We start from the raw sequence: 18,124 nt of genomic DNA on the forward strand, positions 1-18,124 counted from the left end.
CTTATATAACTGGCTGCTCCTATGTTAGGGGCATAGATATTTACAATTGTTAGATCTTCTTGTTGGATAGACCCTTTAAGTAGGATATAATGTCCTTCCTCAATCTCTTATTACAGTCTTTGGTTTAAAATCTAATTTGTCTGATATAAGGATTGCCACCCCAGCTTTCTTTTGGTGTCCATTAGCATGGTAAATGGTTTTCCACCCCCTCACTTTCAATCTGGGGGTGTCTTTGGTTCTAAAATGAGTCTCTTGCAGACAGCATATCGATGGGTCTTGTTTTTTAATCCAGTCTGATAGCCTGTGTCTTTTGATTGGGGCATTTAGCCCATTTACATTCAGGGTAACTATTGAAAGATAGGAATTGTATTGCCTGTAAGGTGACTGTTACGGTATATTGCCTGTGTTCCTTTCTGGTCTATGTTGCTTTTAGGGTCTCTCTTTGCCTAGAGGACCCCTTTCAAGATTTCTTGTAGGGCTGGTTTTGTGTTTGCAAATTCCTTTAGTTTTTGTTTGTCCTGGAAGCTTTTTATCTCTCCTTCAATTTTCAATGACAGCCTAGCTGGATATAGTATTCTTGGCTGCATATTTTTCTCATTTAGTGCTCTGAATATATTCTGCCAGTCCTTTCTGGCCTGCCAGGTCTCTGTTGCCAATCTAATGTTTCTACCATTGTAGGTTACATATCTCTTCTCCCGAGCTGCTTTCAGGATTTTCTCTTTGTCTATGAGACTCGTAGGTTTTACTATTAGATGTCAGGGTGTTGACCTATTTTTATTGATTTTGAGAGGGGTTCTCTGTGCTTCCTGGATTTTGATGCCTGTTTCCTTCCCCAAATTAGGGAAGTTCTCTGCTATAATTTGCTCCATTATACCTTCTGCCCCCCTCTCTCTTTCTTCTTCTTCTGGGATCCCAATTATTCTTTTTATTATTATTCTTTTTATTTATTTATTTGAGAGAGAGAGAATGAGAGACAGAGAGCATGAGAGGGAAGAGGGCAGAGGGGGAAGCAGACCCCCCGCTGAGCAGGGAGCCGGATGTGGGACTCGATCTCGGGACTCCAGGATCATGAACCGAGCCAAAGGCAGTCGCTTAACCAACTGAGCCACCCAGGCGCCCAGGATCCCAATTATTCTAATGTTGTTTTGTCTTATGGTATCGCTTATCTCTCGAATTCTGCCCTCGTGATCCAGTAGTTGTTTATCTCTCTTTTTCTCATCTTCTTTATTTTCCATCATTTGGTCTTCTATATCACTGATTCTCTCTTCTGCCTCATTTATCCTAGCAGTTAGCGCCCCCATATTTGATTGCACCTCATTAATAGCCTTTTTGATTTCTACTTGGTTAGATTTTAGTTCTTTTACTTCTCCAGAAAGGGTTTCTCTAATAACTTCCATATTTTTTTCAAGCCCAGCTAGTATCTTTAAAGTGATGATTCTGAACTCTAGATCTGACATCGTACTAATGTCCGTATTGAGCAGGTCCCTGGCAGTCGGTACTACCTCTTGTTCTTTTTATTGAGGTGATTTTTTTCCATCTTGTCATTTTGTGCAGAGGAGAATAGATTAATGAGAGAACAAAATGCTAGCAGAGTAACAACATCCCCAGAAAATATACTCTAAACAAATCAGAAAAGACCTGAAGCAGTGGGAAAAGAAACGGAAAGAGAGAAAAAAGAAAAAGAAAAAAAAGAAAAAGAAAAAGATAAAGATAAAAACAAACAAAACAAAACAACAACAACAACTAAAAACCAGAATGTGATCAAATATGATCAGGCTGGTATATAGATCAGTGCCACACACTAGATTTGGGGTGTATTTTGGTCTGTTAGAAGAAAGTGCCTCCCAAAATTTTAAAGAAAGAAAAACTTATATATGTACAAAAATAAGGGTTGATATGATGAAGGGATGGAATATGAGTGTAAAGATGGAAATTATAAAAAATTTTATAAAAGGAATTGATAAGTTGTTTGAAAAAAGAAAGAGGATTTAAGAAAAGAAAAAAGAAAAAAAAGGGAGAGAATGTGATCAGGCAGGGGAGTAGAAAAAACCATATACTAGAGATATAGGGTATATTTTGATCTGTTAGAAGAAACTATCTCAAAATTTTAAAGAGAGAACAACTTATATATATATGCCAAAAATACGGGTAACTACTATGAAGGGATAGAATATGACTCTAAAAATGAAAAATAAAAATGTTTTTTTAAAAAGGGATTGATAAGATGTTGGTTGAAAAAGGGAAAAAGAAAAATTCAAAAAAAAAAAAAAGGAAAAAAGACAGTTAAAAAAAAATTAACTTTGAAAGACTACAGAATCATGGTAAAAAAGCCATGAATTCTATGTGCAGTATTCCCCTAGCGCTGGAGTTCTACCGTCTCATTGATCGGTAAACTTGGTCTTGGCTGGCTGTTCTCGCTGATCTTCTGGGGGAGGGGCCTGTTGCCATGGTTTCCAAATGTCTTTGCCGGAGGCGGAATTGCCCCGCCCTTGCCCAGTCAGGGCTAAGTAATTTGCTCTGGTTGCTCTCCAGAGCTTTTGTTCCCTGCGAGCTTTCCGTACAGCTTTGGAGGCGGAGAGTGAAAATGGCGGCCTCCCAATCTCCGCCCCGGAGGAGCCGAGAACTCGGGGCTCCGCTCCTCAGTGAGCCCCCAGAGAAAAGCCGTCAGTCACTCCCGTCTCCCCGGTCTCCGGCCGCACTCCGTGCTCACCCGGCCTGTGACTGCGCGTTTCTCTCTCTGGCACCCGACCCTGGGTGGAGTCTCTAAACCCAGCAGATCCCTGCGGTGCGCTCCCGCGCAGCTCCTCCTGGGGGAGGAAGATGAGTCTCCCCAGATCTGCCGCCTGTTGGGTCCCTGCTGGAGGAGTAGTGGCCTGACTGTGCCACGGATCACGGTTTATGGCAACCCCGAGCTGAGAGCCCACGCCTGGGCTCCACCTCTGCAGCCGCCTTCCCTGCTCCATTACCTGGGAGCTCTGCCACACTCAGGCACCCCCGGTCTTTCTGTGTCCCCAAGGGTCCTGAGACCACACTGTCCCGGAGGGTTCCACCCCCCGCTTAGCCACCAGAGTGACGTCCCTCGGCGGAGCAGACTTTTAAAAGTTCCGATTTTGTGCTCCGTGGTTCTATCACTTGCCAGAAGCGGCCGCCGGAGGCCCCTCCCCCGCCGTCTGTCCTCCCGAATATCACCTCGGATTCACTTCTCCGCACGTCCTACCTTCCAGAAAGTGGTTGCTTTTCTGATGAGACAGTTGTTGCTATTCTTTTCTTCGATCTGTTGAGTTTGTAGGTGTTCAGAATGGTTTGATCCCTATCCAGCTGAATTCCTGAGAGGAGACGAAATCCAGGTCTCCTACTCCTCCGCCATCTTGCTCCGCCCTTGGCATCCTCATTTCTTTACATATTATTTATATCTGCTTTTGTGCTGCAGCAGAGTTGTGTAGTTGTGACAGAAACTGTATGACTGGGGCGCCTGGGTGGCTCAGTCATTAAGCGTCTGCCTTCGGCTCAGGTCGTAATCCCAGGGTCCTGGGATCGAACCCCGCATCGGGCTCCCTGCTCCGTGGGACACCTGCTTCTCTCTCTCCCACTCCCCCTGCTTGTGTTCCCTCTCTCGCTGTGTCTCTCTCTGTCAAATAAATAAAATCTTAAAAAAAAAAAAAAAAGAAAGAAAGTGTATGACTTGCAAAGCCCGAATTCTCTACCGTCTGGTCCTTTACAGAAAAGGTTTGCTGACCTCTGTTCTAAAGCAATACGGAATTCGGAGTTTAAAACTAGTAACAGCTTAAAAGCTAGGCCCCTGTCGAAGGGAGATCAAAGAGAATAGAATAATTGAATATCTTAAATGTAAGTGAAATAGAAACCTCTCAACTCCAATGCATTGCAATATCCTTTTCGTCTCTGCTTAGGAATGAGGCCCAGGAATTATTAGAGTTCATGTCTTCTGCCCAGTAGATAGGTTTCATCATCTCTGGAAGTATCCATTCGTGGGCATGGATCTCTTTTTTAACTTTCCCAGATGATTCTAACATGCAGCCAGGATTGAGAGTCATTGTCTGAGAAAGTGGTAGTCCACCCCAGGGGCTCAGGCATGAGAGGCCTCGATTACAGCCAGCTGCCCCATTCTGAGGTGTTTTTGAGTAGTTATCCAGGTGACTCTGAAGTGTAGTCAGGACTGAGAAATTTAGTCCTATTGGGTCTGGCACCTTCTGAGCACTTTAAAGGACATTTGCTGATGGATACATATGACCAACTTGACATGAGTCTGATGGATAAATGGAAGGCCAGTTTCAATGTTGTTATGAGAAATATCCATTTAACTGACTGGAAGGCTTAAAGACTCTTACTATCAAGGCATTCTTCTCTGTATCAAATTACCTGGCGAGCTGAATTCTCAAGCAGAAGTTTGCTTGGTGAGCAAAGAATGAATAGAATCTGAACAAGAAAAGTAGAATCATTTCAGTGGTAAGAATGGTTTACTTAAAATTTTGGAAAATTTCCAGAGATCAATCTACCCATAACCAAGAACTTTGTGTCAGAGACTGAGCCGTTCGATGCTTTAACGCAGTGCTACAGAAACTCTGGTGAAATGAATTGGAACCCCAGTTTTCTGTGTCAACGCTCTCATTCTGCTAACTGGGGATATCTGCAGCGCTAAGGTCTCTGATGCCTTGGGGGTGTCCTCCACCCTCCCTGGTGTTGCTCTGATCAGACCACCTCCTGTAGGAATGCCCCACCCTCTGCAGCCAAGCCTGGGCTGACTGAACACAGCAGCACTGCCGCTCCACCTTCCAGATCAGTCTTCCTAATCACCTACTGCCCTAGGCTCTTGCCTCGATGATTTCCTGTCCCTGACCACACTGGGGGGCGTGGTTTGCCCCTTCGTCCTCCCTCCCATTATCATCTTCTACTTGGTGATCTCTTGTCCTCCTCCTTTCTACGTACTCAGACCGCCACCCTTTCGTCCCCACACCCCCACCTAACCTCCAGTCCTCTCTCTGAACTCAGACTGTACTCCCTGCTGGCATCCCTTCTGCTTGGCACTCAGCGTATGATTTGACTATATGATCAGCACTGCCGATTTCGGGATTTATAAGCCGATTTATAAGCTGCTTAGTAAGCAGGTAGTACCATATCACGTGGCTCTTTATATCTCCAATTTAGGGTCTTACTCAGAAAACGTCCAGTGTTTGTTCCTGAAGAGAAGGGCACCTGGGTGGTGCAGTCAGTTAAGCATCCAACTCTTGGTTTTGGCTCAGGTCATGATCTCAGGGTCCTGGGATTGAGCCCCACACTGGGCTCCACGCTCAGCGTGGAGTCTGCTTAAGATTCTCTTTCTCCGTCCACTCTGGCCTTCCCACTCATGCTGTCTGTCTCTCTCTCTCTCAAATAAATAAAATCTTAAAAAAAAGAGGAGGATAATTCCACATACACAGTATATTTATGCTCCTAGTAATCCCTATGAACACTTATATAATAAGCCCTATTTAAATGTCATTTTTATCATTCTTTTAAGGTGGTAAAACTTTTGTTCAAATGCATCTTATCTTTGAATAATAATAATAACTATTCTTATTTACATGAATTATTTATTATTCACAGCAACCTTATGAGATAGATGCTATTATTAGCCCCATTCATAGATGAAGGAACTGAGGCTTGGAGACTTTGTTGCTCAGGCTCCTGTCCCTAGCACAGGGGCAAGCCAAGATCTGAACCTCAGCTGTGACCTTGAGATACTCCAGGTCTTAACATGGCACATTTCCTCTTCAGTGTACTCCCTTCTGAAACACATAATTGTCAGTTGAAAGTAGTAAGATTTGAAATCAGCCTAAGTGATATTTATTTCATTAGGGTACCAGCATTGTGATTAATCTGTTCGAAATGCAGCTAAATGTATATATGTTAAGAATAGCTTTTTAAAATCTAGTTTGGCTCATGTGCAGTGTTTTCCTCTCTCTGTCTCTAGATTTACGTTTACTCAGTTGAGCTTTACATTTCAGTTGATGGCTGTAGATTAGTGTTTTGGAAACTACAATTTGTGATTCATTAGAGGGTTGTGTAATAGCTTTAGTGGGTTATGTCCAGTGTTTTTAAAAACATTGAAATAGAATAGGCTAGAAGATACCAGAGTGCATCACAAGTAGTAAGGGTAAATACTGTTTTGTAAAACTTGAGTGTATGTTTGTGTCTACTATGTCATGATGTATAATATATTCCTTTGTATGGGTGGCAGTCAAAATATTTAGAAACCACTGCCATGGATAAAAGTACAAATCAGTTCTTGGTATCTGATTCTTATTCCATAGTTTTCCATACTAAGCTGCAGTTAATCTCAGATTAAAGCCTCACTTGGTGATTCTCAAATATAAATGTGCTTGGGAATAACCTGGGGTGCTTTTTTTAAAAAATATATTTTTTTATTTGAGAGAGACAGAGAGAGCGAGAGAGAGCACAAGCGGGAAGGAGGGAGAGAAGCAGACTCCCCGCTGAGCAGGGAGCCCGATGTGGGACTTGATCCCAGGACCCTGGGATCATGACCTGAGCCGAAGGCAGATGCTTAACCGACTGAGCCACCCAGGCACCCCCTGGGGTGCTTTTTAAAATGCAGATTCCTGGGATTCAGGTCCAGAAATTCTGAGTCAGTAGGCCTGAGATGTAGAAGCCTGGTAACCGACACTTAGAATGAGTCCCGCATGTGATGGTGATGTGGGTGGTCCATAGCCCACAGTGAGAAATGCTGACCTAAGTAGACATTTGCCTGGAGCTATGTATTAGGAAATTAAAAAAAATTGTAACAGGTAGGCAGATTGGCATGAGTTAACATTTACTATATTGCAACTTCATCTTTGTCCAATCATAAGGACAAAAAGGCATCTTTCAGAGGTATTACCTCCGAGATCAAAGTACTAGAGATGAGATATTACCCTGTCATTGCAAGTATGTGACCTAAGAGAGGGGTTTTTCTGTATGTCTTATTGGGGACCTGCCTTTGTTGGTTTTTGTGTCATCATTTCATGCCTCTTTGAAAGGATTTTTTTTTTTAAGATTTTATTTATTTATTTGAGAGAGAGAGAGAGCACAAGCAGGGGGAGGGGCAGAGGGAAAGAGAGAAGCAGACTCACCACGGGGCTCAACCCCAGGACCCTGGGATCATGACCTGAGCCAAAGGCAGATGCTTAACCAACTGAGCCACCCAGGTGCCCCTGAAAGGATTTGCTTGACATGTACCCTCAGGAAGATTTTATCAGGACATCCCAGAAGAAAATTGGGGAGGAAGGTTTTATTCTGGTTTGTTTTATTTCAATTTATTTATTAAATTAGAACAAAATTGTTGCTTTGTTTTACTTTTTTTCTTAAGCAATTTTTAGATACTATCTCTTCGCTAAAATCAAAAAAGCAACACAGCAAATCCCTCCCAAGAAGGTAAGAAATCTTGGACCCTGGGAGGCACCTCACAGATTAAGGCAGTATCTCAGGCCTGTGGCCATCCCACCTGGCATTTGCAGGAGGGGCTAAATATGATTCTGCTTGATGGAGATTCCACTCTTTGTGGAGATGTGCCTGTATTCAGTATTCTAAATTGTTCTTTGGGGAATTTGAACATAACATATAGATTATAGTATTGTAATAATGTTCAATTTCCAGAGTGTGATTATTATATTATTATAATGTTACATAGGAGAGTGCCCTGGTTCTTGGGAGATACTTCTCTTTAAGGGTAAAGCTGACATGATGTGTGCAACTAACTCTCAAAGAGTTCCAAGCAAGCAAGCAGGCAGGCAGGCAGAACGTTAACACTTGGTAAATCTAAGTGAAAGATATGTGGAAACTTATACTATTCTTACATTTCTGAAGGTTTGAAATATTTCCAGATAAAGATATTGGGGGGCGCCTGGGTGGCTCAGTTGGTTAAGCGACTGCCTTCAGCTCAGATCATGATCCTGGAGTCCCGGGATCGAGTCCCACATCAGGCTCCCTACTGAGCAGGGAGTCTGCTTCTCCCTCTGACCCTCCTCCCTCTCATGCTCTCTGTCTCTCATTAAAAAAAAAAAAAAAGATATTGGGAAAATATATGATGAAAAAAATTAAATGATATTATTTATATAATGGAATATAATTCAACAGTTAAAGAAAGGTAATGTCAGCAAAAATGGTAAAATAAAGACCTCTGCAAATACTCTTAATAAAGCAATGAGAAAATGGCTAAAAATGGTCAGAATCAACTTTTTAAGAACTCTGGAAATAAAGCTGGCAATAACCTGGAAAATCTTTACCCAAGAAAAATGACTGAATTTTTGTGCAGCTTTAACCTGGCTTATTCCCACCTTCTCCTTAGCTCTTCAGTAGCCTTGAAATCCAGTAGCCCACAAGCACAGCAAGAACCACAACCTGGCAGCCACCAGGGGCCACCGTGGGCCAGGAGCTCCTTTAAAGTATTCCCAGAAAAATGTCATGATTTGATCTGTCTGGGGTTTTCTGGAAGACTCCGCTCAGAAGGTTGTCTTTATTTAACTGACTCAGAGCTCTCCCAGTGGAAAAAGCCTTTCCTCCAAAAAACAATTATAGGAAGTCTGTAACTTTGTGGCCGCCTGAGGTGGTAGATAAGAGTTGGGGCAAACAACAAACTAGCTTAAAAGGTGAGGCTGAGGAGTGAGATCTCCACTGGGTTTTTGAAAAGTTCAAATACATTCCTGGAGATCTAGAAGACCATGCTCACATCTAGGGCTATGCTCATTACTTAGGAAAGACGTGAGTAGGCCCTAACTTTTCACCTCTGGCTGACCTTGAGGCTTTGTGCAGGAAGCAAGTAAAGGCTAAGGTAAGCAGTCAACTGCCTGGTTGAGTGTTGATGGCAGGCCCCAACATGTACACAAAACCCCTTGGGAAAGATTTGGAGACTTATTGGTTCTAGACACTTAAATCTCTGTCTAATTGTTAGCTTACCACTAAGTTGTCATATGCAACACAGAATATAGATTTTACAGAATTAGTTCAAGAAAGTCACTAAACAAACAACAACAACAAAGAGTACCAATAATAAACCCTGGGGGTGGGGGGTGAGGTTGATTCTCATTTCCAGGATTGCCACATTATATTATTTAAAATGTTAAGTTTTAAACAAAAAGTTATGAGATATGCAAAGAAACAGAAAGTATGGCTCATGCACAGGAAAAAAAAAATCAATCATTAGAAATTGTCCCGGACAGGGGCGCCTGGGCGGCTGAATTGGTTAAGTCATGATCCTGAGTCACAGGATTGAGCCCTGCATTGAGCTTCCTGCTCAGCGGGGAGTCTGCTTCTCCCTCTCTCTCTGCTCCTCCCTCCCACTCGTGCTCTCTCTCTCTCTAGCTCACTCTCAAATAAGTAAATAAAATCTTTAAAAAATATTGTCCCTGAGGAAGCCCAGGTATTGGACTTACTAGACAAAGACTTTAAATCAGCTGTATTAAATGTGTTTGAAGATTAAAAGAAACCATGGGTTTTTTTGTTTGGGTTTTTTAAAAAGATTTTATTTATTTATTTGACAGAGACACAGCAAGAGAGGGAACACAAGCAGGGGGAGTGGGAGAGGGAGAAGCAGGCTTCCTGCCGAGCAGGGAGCCCGATGCGGGGCTCGATCCCAGGATCCTGGGATCATGACCTGAGCCGAAGGCAGATGCCCAATTACTGAGCCACCCAGGTGCCCCTAAAAGAAACCATGTTTAAAGAACTAATGAAAAGTATGAGAACCAAGTCTTGCCAAATAGAACCATGTCTTACCAAATAGAAACAGAAGTTATAAGAAAAGAACCAAACAGAAATTCTGGGGTTGAAAAGTACAGTAACTAAAATGAAAAATTCACTAGGGTGTGCTGAACATCTGGTTTGAACAGGCAGAGGAAAAAGTCTGTGAACTTTAAGGTAGGTCAATTTGATGTGATGAGGTGTAAGAAACAAAAATAAAGAAAAATGAAGAAAATGAACAAACCTCAGAGACTTGTAGGATACCATCAAGCATGCCAATGTAGACATAGTGGGAGTTCTAGAAGAGAGGAGAGAAAGGGGCAGAAAAAATTATTTGAAGAAATAATGGCCCCAAACTTCCCAAATTTGATGAAAAACCTGAATCTACACATCTAAAAAGCTCAACAAACTCCAAACAGGAAAATTCAAAGAAATCCACAGTAAACATATGATAATCAAATAGTTGAAAGACAAAGACAAAGAGAGAAAGAATCTTGTGAGTGGTAAGAGCAAAGCACTCACTGGGTCCAAGGGATTCTTAATAAGATCGGTAGCTGATTTCTCATCAGAAACAATGGAGGCCAGAAAGTGGGATGGCTTATTCAAAGTGCTGGAAGAAGAACACTAAACCAAGAATTCTATATTCAGCAAAACCATCCATCAGAAATGAAGGGGAAATTAAGACATCCCCAGATAAACAAGAACTGAGAGATGTCATAACTAGCATAGGCCTGCCCCACAAGAATTATGAAAAGAAGTCCATAAGGCTGAAATGAAAGGACACTAGACAAACTCAAATTCTTGTGAAGAAACCAACAGCTGAAGTAAAAGTAACCATTTCCCTATTTATAGGGAAATATAAAATACAGTATAAATGTATTTTTTTGTAACTCTCTTTTTCTCTTATCTGAAAAAATAACTGCATAAAACAAGGTTCATAAATCTGTATTGGTAGACACAGTGCATAAAGATATCATTTAATTTTTTTAAATTTTTTTTTATTTTTTTTAAAGATTTTATTTATTTATTTGACGGAGAGAGACACAGCGAGAGAGGGAACACCAGCAGGGGGAGGGGGAGAGGGAGAAGCAGGCTCCCTGCAGAGCAGGGAGCCCGATGTGGGGCTCAATCCCAGGACCCTGGGATCATGACCTGAGCTGAAGGCAGTCGCTTAACAACTGAGCCACCCAGGCACCCTGAAGATATCATTTTAATATGATAACAACACAAAGGAGGGGAGAGGGAATGGAGGACCAAATTTTGTACGCTGTCGAAATTAAGTATTTCTTCAAAAAGAACTAGAAAATCTGACTAGACCTATAACAAGTAAATGGATTGAAATAGTAATCAGAAAACTTCCCCTAAAGAAAAGGCCAGGCTCAAATGGCTTCCCTGCTGATTTCTACCAGTCATTAAAGACAAATTAATACCAATGCTTCACAAACTTTCAAAATTTAGAAGAGGAGAGAATACTTCCCAACTCATTCTGTGAGGGCAGTATTATCCTGATACCTTAACCAGGTAAAGACTAAGAAAAGAAAACTACAGACCAATATCCCTTATAAATACAGATGCAGAGATCCTCAACAAAATACTAGCAAACTGTATCCAGCAACATATAAAAAGGATTTTACACCATGACTAAGTGAAACTTATCCTAGGAGTGCAGGGTTGACAACATACAAGAATCAATCAATGTAATACACAAAACTGCATGACCATCTCTATACACACAGAAAAAACGTTTGAAAAAAATGGGGATTTATTTTATTCTGGATATTTCAGATAAGTGGAATCATATAATATGTGACCTTTTGTGTCTGGCTTCTTAACTTACAGTGATGATTTCAAGGTTCATCCACACTGTAGCATGAACAGTAATTCACTACTTTTTATTTTATTGTTTTTGATGCTACTGTAAATGGGATTACTTTCTTAATTTCTCTTTCATTGTATATAGAAACACAACTGATTTTATATGTTATTTTGTATTCTGAAACTTTTACTGAATTAATTTATTAGTTCTAACAGATTTTTGGTGAAGTCTTTAGGGTTTTCTATATATAAGATCATGCCATCCACAGACAGAGATAATTTTACTTCTTTCTTTCTGATTTTGTCATATATGGCCTCAATTATGTTGAAGTACATTCCTTCTATACCTGATTTGTTAAGGGTCTTTATCATGAAAGGATGTTGAATTTTGTCAAATGTTTTTTCTGTATCTTTTGAAATGATCATATGGTTTTCATCCTTCATTTTGTTAATGTGGTGTATCATGTTTATTAATTTGCAGGTGTTGAACCATCCTTGCATCCCAGGGATGAATCCCACTTGCTCATGGTGTATGCTCCTTTTAATGTATTGAATTTGGTTTGCCAATATTTTGTTGAGGATTTTCGCATCTGTGTTCATCAAGGAGATTGGCCTGTAATTTTCTTTTCTTGTAATGTCCTTATGTGGCTTCAGTATCAGAGTAATGCTGGTCTTGTAAAATGAGTTTAGAACTATTCCTTCCTCTTCAATAGTTTGGAAGAGTTTGAGAAGGATTGGTATTAATTCATCTTTAGATGTTTGGTAGAATTCACTCATGAAGCCATCTGGTCCTGAGGCTTTTTATTTGTGGGAGATGTTTGATTATGGATTCAATGTCCTTGCTCATTATTGGTCTGTTCAGATTTTCTATTACTTTATGATTCGGTCTTGGGAAGTTGTATGTTTCTAGGAATTTATCCATTTCTTCTAAGTTATCTAATTTGTTGGCATATAATTGTTCACAGTAATCTCATGAGATTTTGTATTTCTGTGGTATTAGTTGTAATGTCTCCTCTTTTGTTTAGGATTTTATTAATTTGAGTAACATCTCTTAAATCTCTCTTAGGTAGTCTAGCTAAAGTTTTGTCCATTTTGTTTATTGTTTCAAAAGAAACTTGCCGAGACAGAGTTGTATAAGCTGGCTTGTATAAGCTCAGAATCTAGAAAATTCTAAATTATTTAAGGTACCTACTATGAAAAGCTGCTTGAGAATATGTTTAATTTTATTTTATTATTATTTTATTTATTTATTTATTTATTTATTTATTTATTTATTAAAGATTTTATTTATTTATTTGAGAGAGAGAGTGAGAGAGAGAAAGAGCACAAGAGGGGGAGCGGGAGAGGGAGAAGCAGACTCCCTGCTCAGCAGGGAGCCCGATGCGGGACTCGATCCCGGGACTCCAGGATCATGACCTGAGCCGAAGGCAGTCGCTTAACCAACTGAGCCACCCAGGCGCCCGAGAATATGTTTAATTTTAAATTCTTGACCATATTCAAGTGTTTTCAGTAAGTAGAACTCATAAGCAATTTCAATATTTAGAGCTGTTAGATTTAAAATTTTAAATTATAATGTGGGTTTTTATGTAAATTTTTAAAGTATTTTTTTAAATGAAAGGTTATTGTGGGAAGTGCCACATTAAGGGAATTTCCTTGTAATGGTGGAAAGAAGTCTGTATGAGAATAAATCACAGTAGACAACAAGATCTTTTATCATTTTCAATCCGGCAATTCTGGGAAATGCAAGTCAATTAGAGAAATTAAATCTCCAGTAGAAACAGTAGCTTTCTGAGGTCATTATAATGTCTAGCACAATAATTGTTTATAACTTGGAGGAGTCCCTGTGCACCAGCCTTATTATATATAAGAGGGAATTGAATGAGAAACTTGAGAGTTTCATCAATCAATAATACAATTCAAGAAGAAAAGAAGAAGAATAGTGAGCAATCATGGGGCCTTTTGGAACTACATATTCTGGAGTCATAGTAGGAAATTGCATAGTATCGAAAGTAGGGCCCTCATTCTGCCATGAAAAAGGCCTATTTTCCTTACCAGGCCATTACTTTAGGCGTGCCACTAAATGTTACATTTCTTTGTATGGATAAATTAAGTATTTCAAACCAAATTGTATCTCCCTTTTCTCAGCTCTCATTTTTTCTGTTATTTCATATTTGTCATCTTTCTAAAAGCATGGGTTTATGTCTGTCCTTAGGAGTCTGTTGGTTGGAGACTCTTGCTGATGACATATGGGGGGTTCCCCAGTACCCACCTGAGGGAAGAAGGAGGAGTCCTGGGCAGTGTCCCCCAACAGTGAAGGTCTGAGATACACCTCAGCTTTTCCTGTGGATCTACCCCTCGATTCATCCGATGCTTATTGATCGATCATCCACTGTATCCCTGTGTGTGCCGTCCACTGCAAAGTGCCAGATCATCTCTGCAGATTAAGAAAAGGGGGCCAATCCATGCCCACCCAGGATTTACAGCTTGCTAGGTCATCCAGTACAAGTCTGTACAGGCAAAGGCACAAGAATGCACCGGGCACGGGAGGACAGAGGGAGGACTGGGCAAAGTGCTTGGGAGCCCAAAGAGGCCACTTCAGTTTGTAGCAAGACCTAAGAGGTGGTGGCACTTGACTAGGGCTGTGAAGCCTGGGTTGGATGGAGAAAGTACATTCCGGGAGGGGCCCTGGTGCAGAGGTAGGAGGCACATGGCACACCAGCCATGATCATCTTCTGGATGGTCACTGTGGGGTGGGGGGCCATGCGCAGAGGACAAAACAGGGTCTTTGCCTGTGCACCTGTGTGGCCTGCATTTTTGGGTTACAGCCTCATGGCTGTGTTGGGTGCATTCCCAAACCCACCACCAGACCCCCTTGGGGCGAATCAGAGTTTTGAGTTGCAATGTGTCCTTGCTTTTGCATGGCCTCACTGCCCCTTCATCCTCTGTTTTATACATGGTGGAGCAGTGCTGCTCCGACCTAGTGAGTGAGTCCCCTGCCCAAGCAGTGAGCGGCATTTCTGAGTGAAGACAGGGGACGTGTTGAGGGAGGGGCCAGGCGATCCTGCAGAAGCCAGTTTCTCATCATCCTGTTGTGGGCTATGCTCCAGAGCTGATGCTGATGAGTTTGAGATGAGAGGAAGGTATCCACTGTCGGGCCCAGATGTTTGACAGTGTATTAATCTCTCAGTTCTGGAAAAGAGAGAAAGTAAAGTTGTTCCAATTCTTTTTCTGGTGTTTCCAGCTCAGCCCCCTTTCTTAGTAGAAAATACTTGTTAGTTATCTGAGGCCCTTCCTGACAGCAGAGAGGAGAGCATGGGGCTCCTCCAGATACCGGTCAGTTATAAAAAGTGCTTGGGTTGAGTGATCGGGAGAGAACACAGTACTATTATCCTTCTGTGGATAGACTCACAGCTGAGCACAGTGACCTGGCAGCCACGCCGGGAACCACAGATGGATGGCAAAGTTAGCCCTGGGCCTTCTCCAACACCCATGACTGGCTAATGGTGCCTCCCAGGCCAGCCACTGCCCTGTCCCCACCCTGCCTCTGTGCGCCCTCACGTCCAGCTCCCTGCATCAGCCATCACATGTGTATGCTGGGAGGTCGGCAGGAAGCACGTGTGTCTCCCGCTGGCCAGCATTGGTCATGGTGGATGAGCTGGGCACGGCGGGGTTCTCTGCAGGGGTTGGGGAGATGGGGAAGCAGAGGCTACTGGTACCACGTGCGTGTGGGCCCCCGTCGGGCAGTGGGGCTGCTGTGCAGACGGGACAGAGCTGAGTGCTACAGCCTGCAGCTTTCTCACGGCCTGTGGGCGCGCTGAGAGCGGCTTGGCCATTTCAGACTGGGGAGCGCCACGGGTAGAACGTGAACCATCTCATCCTTGTAGAGGGCGTAACCGAAGAGAAAGGAAGCGGATTGCCTTTTACATCAGGGCCAAATGCAGGGTCCCTCGGCATCCACTTTCCTGAATTCTCTTCCTCTAGAGGCAACACATTGAAGCCTAGAAATGGATGTTTTAAGACTTGTTTAAAAAGTTCTTCCAAATTAAGATCATCTCAAACACTAGGCACAGTGTTCTCCTCACCCCTTTTCCTGGTGGTTCTGGTGACAGACAAGCCCAGACCCCCATCTTCCTCTCTCCCCCTGCCCTTTGCTGCAGCAGAGCAGTTCAAGCCAGGGTTTGGGGAATTTAGGGACAGAACAAACTAGATTAACTTACATATTGGGTAAGGGTACACATCACATTACCACTCTCCCCTCTAAGTTTATAGTACTCAACTGTCTCAGTGGTCAACCACCTACAGTCTTGTCATATCTTTAATGCTTGTTTCCTCAGTTTCTAGGGCTGCTTTGTGTTCTTAAGTACTCAACATGGCTTAACTTTTGTAAACATTTGATATATATACACAAAGATCCATATGTAGGCTGTTCCAGGAGGAAAACTGGACAGTTCCTTTAACACAGCATATCCAGGAACTGCATTCCTCTTCCTTTGGTGAAAGTTGCTTGCTGTTTGTTGGTAGATCTCCAGTGGTAGATCCTGGAAAACCTCTTGGAGGAGGCACCTGAATTATGAGTCAGATACAGCCTAAAGAAGGAAGGCCTTCCTGCTCTGCCAACTAGCTAACCTATATCTCTGCATTCTGGGGGGGTCCCAAGAGTATGGGCCTTGAGACAAATTAAGAAAGAGACCCAGTACTGGCTGTTAGAGAAAGATGAACCCCAGGGTGTGGGTAAGTCCTGTGAGACCTGGCAGGAGGCTCCCTTAGATGAAGAGGGAAAAATCCAGGTGCCTCTCAAGGGTGAAACCTTCCTGAAAACTGCCCAAACAGGTCAGGCAGAAGTGTGGTGAGCTTGACCTGTCGGGGCGGGGCTGTGGAAGCCTCCAGGAGATGTGAACATGACTGCGGGGGCCGCTCTCCACCTGCACACACATCTGTGCATGAGGGAGGTAGCCCTGTCCTCACCAGGGGCCAGGCCAAGTGCTGAGGAGGCTCTGGAACATGACTTCAGTGCTCCTCACAGAAAATACGACCTGCGGCTACCTCCCCAGAGAATGCAAGAGCAGGAGGATCCCACCACATGCAGAACCATGCTGAACTGGATGCAGCATCCCAGAAAAACAGAATTTGAGAATGGCAAGGGCCATTGGGCTCCACCAGATTTGCAATGAGGAACCAGAGACAAGATAAGCAAAATGAGTTTCCCTAAATAGATGAGGGACAGTGCTGGGATGAAAGCCATTCGTCTACTGACACGCTTTTCCACACACGTCTATTGAGCACCTAGTGGGGGCAGGCGTGGCTCTAGGCCCCGGATCCAGGTTTGCTGCCGCAGACATCAGGGTTCTTCTAGTCACCAGGCCTCCTGCCTTGATCGAAATCTGAAAGTCTTGTCTGGCACTGGACTCAGACAAGGTTGGGCCCACAGATTCCCAGGATGAAAAACCCAGCTTAGGCACAGGTTTGAAAGAAGATGTTCTGTCAAGGAAGCGGGAGCAGAACTAGTTCTGCTCGGCTGGTTAAATGACCAGGTACAGGCACAACCTCGCATTTGAAAAGTTTCAGACTCTGTTTTTGTGTTGACCTTCACCCAAGAGACTTACTCGGGATATAGACTTTGAAATGGAAATGGGTTTTTATTTTTTTTTATTTTATTTTTTTATTTTTATTTTTTATTTATTTGAGAGAGAGAACGAGAGAGAGTGAGAGAGCACATGAGAGGAGGGAGGGCCAGAGGGAGAAGCAGACTCCCCGCCGAGCAGGGAGCCCGATGCGGGACTCGATCCAGGGACTCCAGGATCATGACCTGAGCCGAAGGCAGACGCTTGACCATCTGAGCCACTCAGGCGCCCGGAAATGGGTTTTTATACTTGTTTTGAATACATCAAGATTAGAGAGGCCTTAGGAATGGGGAGTGGGTGAGGGGAGAGCCCAGGCTGTGGGAGGAGAGGAACCATTACGAAAAGATGGGTGGCGTGAGTGGGAAGGGGGATTTGCCAAAGGCTAGGACCCCGCTGCACAGGCAGGGTTAGGAGCTGAAATAGGACTCAGAGTCATTCTCTAGTTCTGTCTGGCCGAAGACAACGCCTGTCCCTCTAGGTACAACATGAATTCCTGGAACTTCTGCTCAAGACATGCCCCATTTCAGAAGTTTCTGCTGTCCCTGGGAAAGAAGAGCCAAATGAAGAAACGTGTTGCTTGGCTTTACCACCACAGGCCTGGGCATCCTTGCCTGGGCTGAGGACAGCGAGAGCTGATGCTTACAGACCGCTTTATGCTCTTGGCAGCGTTGATCTAACTACTAACTCTGTCAGGTAGTTAAGGAAGGTGTTTTTATTCCCATTTTGCAGATGAGGCAGCTGAGCTTCCGGGAGAGTAATGGGCTGGCCTAGATCACAGAGTTCATCTATAGGAGAGCCAGGTCTGGCATAGCCTTCGTGATCTGAGTCCAAGTCTGTCATTTTCCTACCGTGCTCTCTTGTTTTACCTGAAGGTGGGGAAGGAGTCCAGGTTTCAATCTGTTTTGGGATAGACATACATCAAGACCATCGTGCCTGGTCTCCAGTCGCATACAGATGAGAAG

At 43.1% G+C, this 18,124-nt stretch overlaps 1 protein-coding gene across 3 annotated transcripts in view; it reads left to right on the forward strand.

Annotated features, from left to right (window-relative positions):
* CSGALNACT1 (chondroitin sulfate N-acetylgalactosaminyltransferase 1) overlaps nt 1–18,124 on the forward strand; it is a 344,475-nt gene that overhangs the window by 312,006 nt on the left and 14,345 nt on the right. The gene's annotated exons all lie outside the window — the stretch shown is intronic.

The sequence above is a fragment of the Neomonachus schauinslandi genome, chromosome 2, assembly GCF_002201575.2.
Source record: "Neomonachus schauinslandi chromosome 2, ASM220157v2, whole genome shotgun sequence".
In the NCBI taxonomy this organism is placed as follows: domain Eukaryota; kingdom Metazoa; phylum Chordata; class Mammalia; order Carnivora; family Phocidae; genus Neomonachus; species Neomonachus schauinslandi.